Below are 17,500 nucleotides of genomic sequence, written 5' to 3'. Positions count from 1 at the left end.
CACAGTAGGTCCACTAAAAGAGCTTGTTTGATCCACTGACAGGCTCAGAGTGTTATTCTAAGTGTGTGACAGCATCATGGAAAGGATCCCTACAGAGAGAGACCTGGAAGATCCTTTTGGTTTAACCACAAACAGCACACACACCAGACTACATTCACTAAAACAGGGATTTTAGAGAACAGAACACAGGAGCTGATCATCTACAGCTGCCTAAATGTAATTTAGTTTGTGTTACTGTGTGACTTTGGTGTTTTAAATGGTTAGCTCAGATCCAACACGATAGTCATTTATCACGCAATAATGAACTAATGACTAATACATTCAAAAAGTTTTGGTCAGTAACCATGAACAGCTGTAATATCGCTCTCTGCACACACACCAGACTCCATTGACAAAAACGCTAATTTTAGCTCACAGGACACAGGAGCTGCTGGTCTGCTGCCTCCATCAGGTAGTGTGTCTGTGTTACTGTGGGACTTTAGTGTTTTACAGGTTTAGTTCAGATCAACTCAGCACTTGTGTAACTCTCAGTGACTCTGTCAGTAAAGTCAAAGGTCTGGACACTGAATTGGTTACCGTGCTGCTCAGCTGACGACGTCACGCTTCAGCTGAAGTTCACCAACATGATGGAAAACATTATTCCCACGTTCATCACCTCTGCACAGCCTCACGCTCAGTTTCAGTCATAAGTTTCCTCTAACGGTGAAATGAAGGAGGGATTCCTCTTTCTGTCTCTCTCGTCTTGTCAGAGCACTGTTACACCACATTAGCATCCCCCTTTCTCCTGTCACACACATTCACACTTGGACTGGAGGATCGAACCTCCAGCTGATGGACGACCCCCTCCACCTCTGAGCCACAGCCAGAAGTCTCCTTTCACTCACTAATTATCTCTACACGTTTGTAAGCTGTCTCTTCGCTCTACTTTCCTGGTTTTTCCCCCAAACAGCAGTAAATAAGGTCGAAATCCTTTTTTGTGAATCTGAAATCCGAGGACGGGTCTCTTACCTCTCAGGACGCCACGTCGAGTCCAACCCTCCACTCAGGCGTCCCATCGTGGTCACCAGACTGAGGAGGTGTTATGGTGAGGAGCGCCTGGCCGCCTCATCTCCTCTCCCTCATGAGGCTCAGTTTCCTGATCCATCTGACAGAGACAGAAACCGTCAGAGGATTTAAGGTCAAACAGCTCAGCCTCACATGGCTTCATGTAAAATACCAAAAATCAGAATCAGGTTTATTGTCATTATACGGTACAGTGTAATGAAACTCTGTCTGACCTCTCCCATATGACATTTACACACAAGACAGTAAATAAAGATATAAAAATAGGCAAAAGGAAATATATATATATATATATATATACACACACACAATTATCAAGAATAACAGCTACGAAATAAACACTATGTACAGAAGAGTGCAATGCAGCATGAAACATGAAACATGAAAAAGTGAGTAACAGTTTATGTACAAAGATAAATAAACATGATGAAATAAGCAGCAAACCTGACCAATCAGAGGAGGGTCCTGACTGAACCTGACCAATCAGAGGAGGGTCCTGACTGAACCTGACCAGTCAGAGGAGGGTCCTGACTGATCCTGACCAATCAGAGGAGGGTCCTGACTGAACCTGACCAATCAGAGGAGGGTCCTGACTGAACCTGACCGATCAGAGGAGGGTCCTGACTGAACCTGACCAATCAGAGGAGGGTCCTGACTGAACCTGACCAATCAGAAACAGGGAAAACTGGCTCCAAAATCAAAATGTTGAATTTGAAAAACACCAAATTTGAGGCTTCAAAACGACGTCCCACAAACCAACAGGTGACGTCACGGCGGTAAACATCAAATTCCCTCCACATCATCTCAAATGTGCTAATGAGGAGCGATACGACTGGACAGTGCAGGTTTGTCCCACACGGAGGAGCCTAGTAGTAGGAGGAGGAGGAGTAGGAGGAGGAGGAGGAGTAGCTTCCAGAGGATTATTCCTTAAACACAAAGAGCGTTTGGAGAAAAAACACCCAGACGGACACGGAGGAACGTCACCAACAGAAAACGAGGAGGACTCGTCTCACCTGATCGATGCTGCTGCTGCTGCTGCAGTCCAACACAAACCTTCACTGCTCCTCTTCAAACTGTCTTCACTTCCTCTTCCTGACACGCCCCTCTACACCCACCTGCACAGGAAGTGAGCTCAGGTGTGGCCAGGGGCGGGGCTGAAACACATCGTCCACCTGCCTGACAGTTTGTTTTTATTGTCCAACTGCTTCATTTATCCATAAATCCACTCATTAAAGGTTTTAATGCCCCTTAATGCTGCTGTTCCTGTTTCTCTGATTTAGCTCAGTTTAGTTTTATTTCCATGACGACAAGGATCCAAATACATTCAGAAGAAAAGACAGGAAATATTTTACAGAGCAGGAAAGAAGAGCTTTATTCAGAGTCCTCATCAAAGAAGTAATGAATGAGATTATTACTCAGCAAGAACAAAATAAAACCAACACACAAATATGATCCAAACACACAAAACACAAAGAAAACACATACATTATTTGTTACTGTTGGAATAAAATGAGATTATGTTTAAATTAACAGAGAAACAAACAGTAACAGTAGTTGTAGTTTATTCAGATCTTACTTGTCAAACGTAAACTTTAACTTCTATCTTCTAACAATATTTCAACAAGATCCACAGCTCCATATGGTCTCCTTTCAAAGTTCAAAAAAGCAGAAATTGTCCTCTGAAAAATAAAAATGTGTTATTTAGACTTTTTATCGTCATCAATATTAAATCATGTTTATTGAGAGACCTGGAGGATCCTTTTGGTTTAACCACAAACAGCCGTTATGGCACTCTCTGCACACACACCAGACTACATTCACTAAAACACTGATTTTATCTCCCAGCACACAGGAGCTGCTGCTCTGCTGCCTCCATCAGTCAGTGTGTTTGTGTTGTTGTGTGCTACATCAATACTGTGTTGGATCCAAACTGACCCTTTAAAACACAAAATTCACTCAGTAATACAAACAAACTCAGGCAGCAGCAGACCAGCAGCTCCTGTGTTCTGTCAGCTAAAATCCCTGTTTTAGTGAATGGAGTCTGGTGTGTTTGAAGGTGGCGGCTGGTTAAACAAAAAGTACATTTCCTCAGACTCAGATTGTTATTCTAAGTGTCTGACAGCTTATTATGATAATAATTATCATAATCATTATTATTCTTATCGTTGTAGATGTTGTTTCTGTCTGGCTGCAGACAGACTTTGGTCTCTTCTCTCAGGTTCAGGTTCAGTCTGACCTGCTGACCTTTACCTTGTTTGCTGCGGGTGCATATCAGGTCACGCTGTGTGTGTGTGTGTGTGTGTGTGTGTGTGTGTGTGTGTGTGTGTGTGTTGTGGAAAGGCGATGCCCGGTGTCGGCGGCTGGCTGAATTATTCACGCTCCTCTGCGGTCGTCTCCCTCCCTGAAACCTGAGAGGAAAAGGTGAGGCCGGTGGGGGGGGGGACTGAGCTCAGCCGACAACAACACAACACACACAGGGGGGTGAGGAGGAGGAGGGGGAGGAGGAGGGGGAGGACAGAGAGGTGTGTAATGCAGAGCTGCAGAGAAAAGCTGCAGACAGGACAGATGCTGTTTTACTCTACTGCAGCGTGATTGGCTGATTTGATTCTTTATTGATGAAGTGAACACAGACTGTTGTTTCATTTAATACCATGTTTGAATGAGTATCATTGGTATATCATTACATCATCAGAAAAGTCTTTAATTTGGCAATTTATTTTAGCATCTAAGTAACTCCTTGGTACAAAAGTTATTTGGAATTGGTCCAGTCTATCACTCTCTTCAAACATGCCAAACTCCATTGACAAAAACAGTCATTTTACACTGGAGCTGTTGGTCTACCACTGGCTTCATTGATTAATTAGTTAGTGTTATTGTGTGACTTTAATGTTTTAAAGGGTCAGTGTGGAACCAACACAATATGTGTGTAACACACAGTAACACAAACACACTAACCACTGGAGGCAGCAGCAGACCAGACGCTCCTGTGGTCTGCCAGATAAAATCACTGTTTTTGTCAATGGAGTCTGGTGTGTATTTGCATCTTTGCATTGACTTTGTACGTAATTCACCTGAGGGATAAATTCACCTTGTGTTTAGTGGAAATGCACCTTAAAAGAAATCCAGTGACTGAAAATTGAATCTTTCTTTCTCTTAGAATTCATCATCTGCAGTCTCGTCTTGTTTCAGTGACTGTTTTACTCAGCAGAGACCAGAGAAATCAGCACACCGCCTCCTCCTGCCCTCTCTGATGCACCAACAGCTGCTGGCTGACGGACGCCGCTCGTGTTTCTACAGAGAAATGTCGACTAAACAACCAGTTTGTAATAAAAAAGAATTCTGCAAGTGCAAGGGCTTTCATCAGTGCTCCACAGGCTCCGTCAGCGCCGGGTTAACTCCTTCAGAGACACCGAGAAACTCAACAGACGTCTGTTAACTGAAAATTATAACTTTAATGAGTTTTCCTGTAGTTTCACCTTCACGACCAAATAAACTAATCAAAGTACACAGTGAATTCATCCCTGATTTCTCTCTCCGTGAAATCCCAGAAGTCCTTGAGCTGTGAAACAGTGTTAGCTGTATTCAATACCACCCACTCACACACCCACTCACACACACACACACACACACACACACACACACACTGCTGACATCAGCAGATCAGACCACTGAGAGGCCGGATTAGAACGAGTGTTTCTGTTAGAACAGATCAAACACAGCCTGATACAGAGGTCTCACTCCGCCTGGATTATAGGGAGCCGTGGGTGGGATTATAATCCAGGGAGGAGTTTGATTGGAGCAGAACCAACATCACACAACGGGTGTTATTTCCCAGCATCCATCACTCTTTGAGTATAACCTTCATGGGTAACTTCACGCTAACTTTAACCCCTCCTGGTGTGTGACTGACTGGTAGGTAGTAAAAGTGTTGGAACTGGTCCAGTAGATCACCTCAGCCAGATTGTTATGGAAAGGATCTGTAGGGATCTCAGACACTTAGAATGACAGTCTGAGGCAATTTACTTTTTGTTTAACCAGAATTAGCCTTTACATTGTTCACGTCAAACCCACCAGTCTCCATTGACAAAAACATTAATTGTACACGGTGGTTGCTGGTCTATCACTACCTTGATCGATTTGTTTGTTTGTGTTATTGTGTCAGTTTTGTTTTAAAAGGATTTCTTTGGATCTAACAAAGTATTCATGTAACACACAATAACACAAACAAACTAACAGATGGAGGCACGACTCCCACGTTCTGTGAGGTTAAATCAGTGTTTTAGTGAATGTAGTCTGGTGTGTGTGCTGTTTGTGGTTAAACCAAAAGGATCTTCCAGGTCTCTCTCTGTAGGGATCCTTTCCATGATGCTGTCACACACTTAGAAAAACACTCTGAGCCTGTCAGTGGATCAAACAAGCTCTTTTAGTGGACTTACTGTGATCAGGTGCAGTTGTCCCAAAGGATCACGTTGCAGCCATTGCAGCCCGTTTGGTGGCCGCTGGCTGAGGTGAGATGATCTCATATTTAGACACCAAAATATGTTCCAATAAGTAGCAGATTTAAAGATACTGGATCTCCTTTAAATACAGTAACTAATACAGACCACATACATGAACACACACGACTACAAGAGAAAAACAGCCAGAGAGACGATCAATAGAGCATTAGCGTCTTTATTTTTCGTCGTTGTTGCATAGGAAATGCACATCTTGCTTCCAGTAAATTGAGTCTGCGTGGACATGGAGTCACTAATGGGGCCGAGAGGGATGGGCCTACACTTCACCAGTTCAACGGAAACAACAGTCGGAAAGGGAAGAACAGAAAAACAGAACAACGAAGTGACAAACAGAAGAACCGACAGCAGTCAGTCACAGAGGACAACAGAGAAGTCAGTGCAAACTCACAGCTTCAGAACACAGAGGATGGACAACAAATGGCGCCGGACACAACTAATGGACTCTAGTTAACAGTGAACAAAAGTAACACCAGGTCGTGGACCGGTGCGACGGCGGCGGCACAAAACGCCGCCCTGTTCCATAAAAGAGTTGTAGAGGCACAAGGTTTAAGTCAGTTCTGGGTGAGGATGGAGGTGAGGATGGAGGGTGAGGAACCGAACAGGCTGTGGTCAGGATGAGGATGTCGTCTGGTCTCGTGAGGAGGGGATGATGGGATACGTGAGGGTGAATGTGTGACTCAGACTGCAGCGGGACGCGGCCCGCCGGGCGACGCTCGCTCAGGGTCAAGATAAAGATAAAGATAAAGATAAAGCTCTCCTTCCTCGAGATTGTCGTGGGTTAGCTACAGTTAGCATCGCCTCCAGAGGGCTGGGCGAAAGGCAACGAGAGACGCTGATTGAGCTGATCGATTATCTGTATCGGTGATCGGCTCCAGTATTCAAAACATCGACAGGCTGGAAAATGAGGGAATGAGGGCAGTTTAGGGCCTCAAGTATCGTAAAAAAACACAAATCCCTGGTTTGTTTTATCTGATAATTTCTACATTATTTCTATTCTATTCTATTCTATTCTACGTCACTGTTTAAAGGACCATGCCAGTGTTTCTGCGTGTTCAGTCCGTCTGCTACTGATCCGACACTGCCGACCATTTTCAAAGCATGCAGTCGTATTTTATACTTTTAATCAGCAGCTGAATGTAATCAAGTATCTTAAATTTTTTAGTGTTTGTAAACCACCAGACTCCATTCACAAAAACAGTGATTTTACCACACAGTCCACAGGAGTTGCTGTTCTGATTGGTTAGACTGTTTTGTGTTCTTTTGTGTTACACACATATTGTGTTGGATCTGAACCATTTAAAACACCAAAGTCACACAACAACGCAACCAAACTAACCAACTAAGACAGTCAGTGGTTGGCCGACAGCTCCTGTGTAAAATGATGTTTTGTCAATGGAGTCTGGTGTCTTTGATGAAACCGATATATTGTCGTGGGACTTTGGTGTTTCAAACTTAACCATTTGTGGATCTATCAGCTTGTAGTATTTTCCAGTCACAGTTTTTCAGATTGTAACGTAGCTTCTTGGTGGTGACGCTGAAGTCATGTGACCGTAGTGTGGTTTGCTTATAGCCTAGCATTAGCCTCTTACTTCTGGCGACTGTATTTACGCTTTACGAGACGATCTAGCTGAACGAAACATGAACTTTTGTTCGCAACAGATCTGATTTCCTGCAATAATGTAAAATCCAATGGAAGAACGTCATTGGCTGTTTGTGGATGGCGACGCTAGTTAGCGGGGCGATGCTAACTTCCTGGTTAGCTTACAAAAGTACATCATCCCTGCAGAACTAATACTGAAAGCCTATAAACGACACCCTGCCCTGTCAGAAAGACTTAAAACACTACAACATTCTTTGGGAAGTCTTCAGCAGTCGTGTGAAGTAGACGACTTGCAAAATCAGCAGCATTGTCCTTTAAAAAGTAGACGACTTGCAAAATCAGCAGCATTGTCCTTTAAAAAACCGGTCTGGTCATCAACAAAGTTTGTCAACCCAAAGTTTTCTGCCTGAAAGAGATGCACAAGTCGAAGAAACTGTTTAGTTTCAAAGAGCTGAGCTGCATCGACAGGCTGCGAGTCGAAAACAGAGAGGAGCCACTGGAGGTGAGCTAGACAAGCCAATCGACCCCAGCCGGCCTGGGAGTGGGGGAGGAACGGGGGAGGGACGGCGTGGGAGGGACGGGGGAGTCTCCCAGGTGCTGGATACCTACAAGCTGGATCTATCAGCTTGTAGTATTTTCCAGTCACAGTTTTTCAGATTGTAACGTAGCTTCTTGGTGGTGACGCTGAAGTCATGTGACCGTAGTGTGGTTTGCTTATAGCCTAGCATTAGCCTCTTACTTCTGGCGACTGTATTTACGCTTTACGAGACGATCTAGCTGAACGAAACATGAACTTTTGTTCGCAACAGATCTGATTTCCTGCAATAATGTAAAATCCAATGGAAGAACGTCATTGGCTGTTTGTGGATGGCGACGCTAGTTAGCGGGGCGATGCTAACTTCCTGGTTAGCTTACAAAAGTACATCATCCCTGCAGAACTAATACTGAAAGCCTATAAACGACACCCTGCCCTGTCAGAAAGACTTAAAACACTACAACATTCTTTGGGAAGTCTTCAGCAGTCGTGTGAAGTAGACGACTTGCAAAATCAGCAGCATTGTCCTTTAAAAAGTAGACGACTTGCAAAATCAGCAGCATTGTCCTTTAAAAAACCGGTCTGGTCATCAACAAAGTTTGTCAACCCAAAGTTTTCTGCCTGAAAGAGATGCACAAGTCGAAGAAACTGTTTAGTTTCAAAGAGCTGAGCTGCATCGACAGGCTGCGAGTCGAAAACAGAGAGGAGCCACTGGAGGTGAGCTAGACAAGCCAATCGACCCCAGCCGGCCTGGGAGTGGGGGAGGAACGGGGGAGGGACGGCGTGGGAGGGACGGGGGAGTCTCCCAGGTGCTGGATACCTCTTTCACTTTCTAGACCTTTCTCATCCAGGAGGAGCGGCGGCTCGTTTGAAGTCCTGCCGAGGGAGACGCAGCGGAGGGCTCGATGAGGAAGGAGGGGGATTCGGTCCCGGTTAGTGCTGAGCGCTGCAGAAAAAGGCCGAGGCCATCGATTCAGTCTCCTGCAGGAAACTGGCCGGGGAGGAGGAGGAGGAGGAGGAGGAGGAGGAGGAGGATTCACCCAGAGCCACGCAGAGATTTCTCAGCCTGCTGGTCAATGGACACGAGGGGAGGGAGGGTGAGGGATGGGAGGGGAGGGGAGGGGAGGCCAGACCAGCCGGGTGTTTGCTGATGTTAAAAGTTAGCTGGAGATTGTCGGATTAAAAAAAAACAAAAAAACCCTGCGAGGCTGCGGCGGCCCGCTGACGGCCCGGGGCAGTCATCATGGTGGCACACCCATCAGATCAATGAGGATGGACTGACGCACAGTAGAAAACGGTGGAGGGATGAAAGAGTCCCGTGTGTGAGGGTGAGGAGATGGAGGTAAAGGAGGTGAGACAGAGAGCAGAAAAAGGTTTGAGGCATACAGGGAGAGGTAAGAAACACAAGAGAGGAACCAAAACAAGAACATAACATCTGGTTTTTGTAATTTTTTTCTCATTTGTCGTCATCGGAACAGTTTACTAGGCGATTATGGAAGAGCATGCAGTTATATCTTATGATTATTGTACATTAGCTATAATCAGAGGGGCCTGACAGACAGCAAAGGCTACTGGTGGTCAGAAATTTCAACAATTACAAACAATTATTGTATTCAGTATTCAGAAGAGCATTATAATACAGGTTTTCACAGGCACTACATTTGATCTTTTTCAATATATCATGTAATATGCTGGTTTGTTTTTATTTTTCATTTCTTTTTCGTATAACTCGTTCGGTCCGTAGAAGCTGGGATCTGGAAACGGAAGGACTGATCGTAAAAGAAGGCAGAGGCTGAAATTTTTCTCACAAAGTAGATACCAAAGTCCTACGTGGGGCGGGCGCATGCCACGCCACGCCACGCCACGCCACGCCACGCCACGCGCACGTGTGGATGTTTGTTTTTAGTCAGTGCATAGTTCTCATGCAGATTAGACTGCTATGCTGTGATACGCTGTCAGGAAGCATGATAGTAAGTTCAAATTGTCACATTTTCCAGCTTCCCTCCCCTCCACTGGCTGATTTAACGCTTAGCACCATGTAATGGTTTTTGCAACAGGATAAATAAATATCTTTGCAGAGGAGCAGTGACACTGTAATTCATTACAGTTTGAGCGCCGGAGAGCAGCTTCAGTGTTACCTGCCTCCTCATCCAATGACTTTCCTTCATCTCTCTAAAGTGATGCCATTTATACTCATTTCCCCGGCTCGTGCTCCGGCTCGCCGACACGCTGAAGGATGTCTTCCTTCTGCTCCGCGCCGAAGACAACAACAAGGTGGGGGAAACGGTGGCGTTTTCCTCTCACATCACTTTAGAGCGGATAGAAGCTGCCTCAGGTGTCACTGAAGCGCTCCCCGAGTCCTCGTACGACTGTTCTACGAGTCGTGCCGCTACAGTTCACATCCTCAGGCCTCTAAAGTGGCTCAACGTGGGCGGAGGACAGATCCCCTGGTCTGAGCCCGAGGAATTCTGCCCCTCTTCACGTCAAGCCGCTCAAGTTCGATTACCCCCCGACCCCCCCAGACCGCAGACTGCACAGCGGTCCGGTCTCATGGATTTGTTTCTCAGGTGGTGTTGGTGGTGGGGGTGGGGGGGTAATCTCTGCCCTGGGAGAATTTGGACAGACGTGAAGACAACAAAGGCGTGAGTGGAAAAAGCTCAGCCTTCGTTCAACCCTGTTTCCTGATGGAGCGGCAGAATTCCTCCAAGGCAAAGTCTGAAAATCAACCCTGGGGTGGTGGGGGGTGTGTGAAGCAAGAGCAGAGAGGAGAGGGGGTATCAGGGGGGTTGGGGTGGGTCGGGGGGGTGTCTAAGAGTCTCTGACTCCTGCTGGTCGGACAAGCTTTGGATCAGAGTTTCTACGTTGGGAGGAAGCTGCAGGATTCTTCGGGCGCTTCGAGGCTCAGGAACGTTTGTCAGATTCGTGTTTGGTTGAACATTTGTGTCAAAACCTGCCGCCTGTTGGCTCAGCTGGTCCGAGGCCTTATGGGCTCTTTGTTTGAGGAGGAGGAGGAGAAGGTGGTGCAGTGAGCTTCACGTTCAGCTCCTCTTCAGCCTCCACCACAATAACCCTGAACTCCTCACAGCTTTCCCCTCATGGACTCCACTTCGCTGGGATCTGACATTTTGCTCATTTTTCCACTTTAACTTTAACTTTGACTGTTTGTAAATGCACCTGAAACTCTACTTCTCTCCAGACTTCAGTCACAGAACCTTCTCTAGCATAGTCTGGACAGTCATACAGAGAAATATGAGAAATCTTTAGTTTCTGCTTCAATAAAAATGTCTGACTGCTCCTTCTTGTTCCAAATAATCAAACCCAACCTTAAAGCCCCGTCGTGCACAATGTGATTTGGGCTTTGTTGAGTTTGGGGAAGTCGCAGAGCAAAATAAGCATTTTGTAACATCGTGTTATTATTTTAGTGATGTTTGGTAGCTTTAGATTTACCGGTAGAGTTTAAAATATGGTCCTGTGGGTTCGGGAAGTTTCTAATAATGGAGACACGTTTGTCTACACTGGATGTGTCGATGTGAGTACAAGTAATCAATAAATTGTTAAACTATTTAAGTTAAGTATCTAAGTCACTGGTTCCAATTTCAAAGATGTGAATAGTCTGGTTTTTTAATGGTATTTTAATGCATCACCGTTATTTTGAACTATAAACCGAGAAAATAACCAGTAGATTGATCGATAATCAAAATAACTGTTGTTTGCGTTCATGCAGTATTACGGATGAACCAACACATCCTCGATTTCCAATGACGCCCAAAACGAGTTCCCCTCTAGAGGACGGGTGGGGAGTAGCCACAAGCAAGCAAATAACTCCAATACTGTGAAATGGCTGCAGTTTGGTTAAGTTTAGGCACCAAAACTACTACTTAAAGATTGTGGTTTGGGTTCAAATAATAAGGAAGCAAAGTTATGTTAGTTACAATAAGCCAACTGGACGAACACATCCAGCGTAGACCAGTTTAGACATTTTATGTGTTTTCATCAGAATATTTATGGCGGTAAAAGTCCTACTGTGGTAAAAGCTGGAAGAAAAATGAGCAAAAACTCTGATCACACTTGAAGTGTCCGGGGCCGCTCTTCAGCCTGGTCTTAAGCTAAGTCCGACCTTATAGTTACGCCTGTTGCACCACCCAGGCTTAAGCCTTCTTCTCAATAAGACCCGGCGTGAATGTTACGCCAAGTCAGGAGCAGGAATGAAGCCCAAATCGACTTTAAACAACAGAGACTTGACTAAGAGCGTTCAGGAGCTGATGGGGAGGTCTGGGATCTGTAGGAGATCTCTATGAACCTGCTGAAGCTCTGCTACCAGACTTACAGTTTGTGTCGCAGCACTGTTACCCGCTGTGCAGCTTAACTTTTACTAAAATGGCACACGGAGACATAATCAGCACCCACAACGTCTTTTTCTGTGACCTTTAACATGCAATGTTGAAATGATCAGCGGGACAGCGGGGAATTATCGTCCTGGTGACTCACACAGGCGCCGCTACGACTGGGCTTAAGTTTGGTTGGTGCAGCCGATGTAAAGTCCACCCTGAAGTGTGAGTCTCAGCAAAGGCTGATTTAACAGGCAGGACCAGGCTTAGTAAAGACCAGCTGGTGCAACCCACTCTGGTGGTTAGTCGTTCCTCAGCCGATTATCTGCTGCATGAATGTGATGCTGTGATGAGCAGCAGAGGATGTGTGGATGGACGGAGATCAGAGACCTCCAGGCTCGGGGAGGGCTGGAGGAAGAGGAGGAGGAGGAGGAAGAGGAGGAGGAGGAGGAGGAGGAGGTGGTGATCTTGTGGGCCAGTGAAGAAAGAAACAGATGGAAAAGAAAAAGAATCATGTTGCATAATCAAGCTGTTTATTTTTCCTGCATGGAATGGTGAACACAAAAAAAGATGCCTAGATGCATTTATAGTAGGGGCATCCTTTGGCTGGCTATGTCATTGTCTCCTGCCTAAAACTAAACTTTTAAAATGCATAAAAAACGCTTGCTTTTCATACCAATTTTCCTCAGAATTACCTAGATTTAGCTTCATCAACACTGATGCAACAAATAACCTTCAAAACATACAGCATACTGTAACATCCATTTACAATGGTCTTATCACCACAGCGCCCTATACTTTTTAAGTACAGGAATATGCTATACCATCAACAGAGGAAATGTCCTTAAATACATACAAAAAGGAAAGCAAATAAAGAAAAAATAAAGAAAATAAGGAAACAGGAAAGTTTTCAACTTGAATCCAGTTCCCAGAAAACAAACCAAACCAGTTCTAGTAATGTGGCCTCGATACAAACAATCAGAAAATTCACAACACTAGTTTTCCTCATTTAATCAATGTTACAAAAGTCCTGCATTATAAAATAGGGCAGCTTTAAAATCAGTGTAATTAATAAAACTATACAACATACAAACACGTCTCCCGGTCAGGCCTCGTGGCCCCGCTGCTCTGCCCTCCCGTCCGTTAACGGCTAACGGCTAACGGCTAACTCTTCTCTGCGTCTCTTCGCTGCTGTACCAGAACTAAATTACACACACAACACAAGAACAAAAAAACACACTGCCCAAACTATTGCTTTTATATTCTTTTTCATTTTTTCTTTCTTTAAAAAGGGTGCAATTTTGTCGTTATCTTACACACACAGCCAAAAGTCGCTGATTAGATGCTAGGCTGTTTCACAAGGTTTTTGTGACACTTAAAAAAATGTCCGTGCAATTTTTTTTTTTTTAATTCCCTTCGCTCTTTTTAAGCCCTGGAAGCTGTATTTTTTTATTTTTATGTAATACTTTTTCACTGTTGTCATTTATTTCATATGTAGTGCAGATAATTAAGGAAGTAATGCCCAACTCATGGCTAAAGGGTCGGCAAGAACAGAGACCAAACAAACATGTCACGCTAGGAGGAAACACACAGCCCACACAAGTGGAACCACTAAACCATCACAGCGTCGCTGTCCGTTCACTTTGATAGACGGACCGAACACACAACAGGTAAACCATTTATTTACTAAAACCGCTGCCAAGCAGGGCGGGGCGGGGCCAAAATGCTGGACGTCATCTAAAATGTTGTCGGTAAACCGTTTTCTGCGCGATGGAGAAGAAGTTGGACTTGTTTAAGGCTTGCTTGTGACCAAAGAGATAATAAAAAAGAAACCTTTAGGAAAGAGAGACCCGAATGTAATATTGCGGCCATCTGGTAGATTATCAAAACAGGAGGGAAGGAAGGAAGGAAGTAGATTCCCCCGAGTGGCGGCGGCTCAGCTTGGCTGGAGCGACGCCGCTTCACCATTTTTAGGGACCAACCACAGAGCACCATGCAAGTCGTGTGCACGCCAACTTTGGTTGAAAGTAAAGAGAAAGAAAACCCAAACTAAATAAACAATGTAAGACAAAACAAGTCTAAGTGAGTGCAAGCAGGTATTGCATATTTTATGTCCTCATTATTCATATCTGGGAACAAAAGTAGAACCGAAAATTAAATCAGGAAGACTTGAAAATGAACGTTTTTTGCTGTTTGGGAGATCGCAGCAACTGAAGTAAAAGTCATCCCATCAGATAAATGACACGATGACGGGGTGGGTGGGGTAAACATGGTTAACTGAACTCATCGACCAGCTAGTTAGCATTATAAGCCCCGTCTGCTCTATCAAGATCCGGCATCACCAAGTTTAGTGAAACGAGCACGACGTCTTTAACTAAGTGACAGAAACGTGTTTTCAGTATGTCAGTCTATTAATATCATCGCTTCACATTTAGAGTTTAAATGAAGTTGAACTGTTTGCTAACAGGAGCTGTTGCCAAACTGTTAGCTAACCTGAACCTTTAGCTGCTAACATGAACAGTCGGCTAAGTGTTTTAGCCACTAAAGTGTTTGCTAGTCAGACTGAGCCACTGAACTCAACAGGTAGCTAACCAAAAGATTTTAAATGTTAGCTAACCAAAAGATTTTAAATGTTAGCTAACCAAAAGATTTTAAATGTTAGCTAACCTAATTCGAAGTGTTTTAAATCTTAGCTAAGCTTATTCAAGGTTTTTAGTAGTTAAATGTTTGCTATTTTGCAATTTTAGCCGCTAAACTCAATAGTTAGCTAACCTAATTCAATGTGTTTTAGCATCTTAACTGTTAACTGCTAACTGAACACTTAACTAGCTTAACTAACAGTTAACAGTTAGCAGCTAAAGTGACCCGTTATCTAACAGGAAGCAAACTGTTTGAAAACTTGAACCACATTTAGATGTTAAATTAAAGTGTTTTCCAAGTGTTTTAGCTGCTAGGCTCAACAGTTAGCTAGCCTAACTCAAGTGTTTTAGTATCTAAACTGTTCGCTAACTCATCAATAAGTTTAACCTGCTGAACTGAACTGTTAACTAGTTAATAGTTGTACCGCTGATAAAATGACCTGTTGTTATATAACCAGAACTAAACTGCTTCAGCTGCTAAATTAAACTGTTAGATCATCAGAGGATTACGTCCTTGAGCGTTAGCGTAACTATTAGCTAATCCAAATTAAACCTCGTTACCTGTTGGCACCGTACCGACAGAACATTTGAACCTCTGACTTCGTGCTCACTTCACCAAAGCTCACGGTGTTTGCCAGGCAGATTTCACCTGTGAGGTCTCTGCTCAGCGGCTGGAGATCTGGAGATCTGGAGATCACAGCGTTCCTCTCCAGCTTTAACGCTTTGACGTTAATCTCTCCAGCTGTGGAGGAAAAGGAATAAAAGGAGTGAGGAAAACGAACCACTCTCTCCACGCCGGACGCTGAGCGACCCCTCAGGACTGGACCGGAGCTCAAGGCACATTGATGAGGAACAATTGTTTTTTCGTGCAATTTGATAACGTACGGATGAAAGAGAACGTCTCGGAAAACCGAAAAGCAGAATTGATCTGTTGCTGAGGGGAGAGGAGGGAGGGAGGGAGGGGGGGAGGGAGGGAGGTCGAAATAAAGACGATGGAAAGATGCCGAGAAGCGAAGAGAGCTGGCTGTTTGTGAAGAAGAGCGATAGAAAAACTAATAGACGGCTGCTGGCAAGTGCCTGATGTTGGGTTTACAATATAGTGTCTTTATCTCACTAACTACATCATCTATGGAAAAATCTGTCACTAACACTAGAACATGCAGAGTTTTTTTTGTTCTTTTTTTGTACGTTTTTCACTTAAATTCACTTTTGTTCGACACTGGATGGTCATAAGAGAGTGTGTGAGTGTGTGTGTGTGTGTGTGTGTGTGTGTGTATATATATTTATATATATATAGTATAGGAAAAAGGAAAAACAAAACTGAAGTTGAATAAAATGGTAAGTTGCATGTGAAGCGCTCGGCTGTCTATTCGTGGACGAAAGCTTCCTCTTTATCGCTAAACCACACCCCCTGATTACACGCTCGCGGCCCATTGGCCAACTGCAGGAATAAGTGCTTCTGATTGGACGGGACCTCTAGGAGACCCGGCCAACCACCGGGCAGCCCGACGCCGGGCGGCACCCGTTAAAGATTATCTCGCCAACAGAAACCAGAGAAAACACGACGTGATATTTCCTCCTGATTTCACCTCGTGAGAAATTCAAATAGCTTTTTCTTTTTTCTTTTAAGTAAAATGATGTGCTCATTAAAATAAGTTAATCGCTTAGCGTTTTTTCTTCTTCTTCTTCTTCTTTTAAACTAAATAGCAGACGTATGCTGCGAGAAATGCTTTAAAAAATTGATTGTTTAAAATGATATCTCTTAAAGGGATCCTTGTTCTACCATGCTAACAGCTTTACAAGATGAACAAATAACAGAGAATAAACAATAAATGTGAATACAGCTCCCCTTATTTCTCACAAGGCTATGGTTTCTAGTTCACTGCTGCGCTGTCGTCTTTTGTACCCCAATATTTTAGAGTCCCAGAGGTGTGAGCGGACTAGGAAGAAAAATATAGTTTATATATACTTTTCAACAACTGTTTTGAACGAGCTATCTTACAAAGATATTTAACTATCCAACAGCTAGCCAACAAAATTGCACTTTCCTCATGATCAATATTCCACTGGTAAAGATTGAGTCGCTCGTCTCTCTCCTGCCTGCCAGAGCTTTCTACCCGCCCTTTGCGTGCCGTAGCTTCACCCAGACTGGTGGATGGATAGAGGAGGAAGAGGAGGGGACCAGCTGAAATGACGGCTAAGAGAGAAAGAATCAATGAAGCCATGAAGCCAAAGCCTCCCACATGAACCAGCTTGGATCCACCAGCGTCTGGTCGCAAACACTTCACATCAACAAACCCCCCCGCGTTTAGAACCCCCGCCCTGCCCCATCGTCATCATCATCATCATCATCATCATACCCCCCCTCCATTGTAGTTCATGTTATTACTGTGAGGCAGGACAGGACGTCTGTTTGCGCCCCCCCCACCTCCCGTCAGGTCAGGCCTTTCCATTAAGCACTGGTCCATGTCCTTGGAAAGAGCCTCCTCGACACCCCCCCCCTCCCTCCCTGACACGCCACCGACCAGGGGGGGCGGGGTCAAGCGGGGGTGGAGTCCATCGCGGGAGGTGCGTGAGGGCTCAGACGGCAGGGGGGGGTCGGGGGTGTCAGCCGGTGGTATCTGACCCAGGTAACACCTCCCCTTTCCCCTACCAACAGGTGCATCCCGACCTGTCCCACCCACCAAACCCGCCCCAAGCCGTCCGGTTCCACCAGGCTGGGGGGGGGCAAGTGGTGATGGTGGGTGCAGGAGGAGGAGGAGGGGGGGCGTAGTACCGCTGCAAGTCCGCTGGATGCACACACTGCAGAGGATGATGGG

This window comes from Pempheris klunzingeri, chromosome 6 (genome assembly GCF_042242105.1).
Source record: "Pempheris klunzingeri isolate RE-2024b chromosome 6, fPemKlu1.hap1, whole genome shotgun sequence".
Taxonomy (NCBI): domain Eukaryota; kingdom Metazoa; phylum Chordata; class Actinopteri; order Acropomatiformes; family Pempheridae; genus Pempheris; species Pempheris klunzingeri.
The sequence above is the reverse complement of the archived record's forward strand: the minus strand, read 5'-3'. Positions refer to the sequence as shown.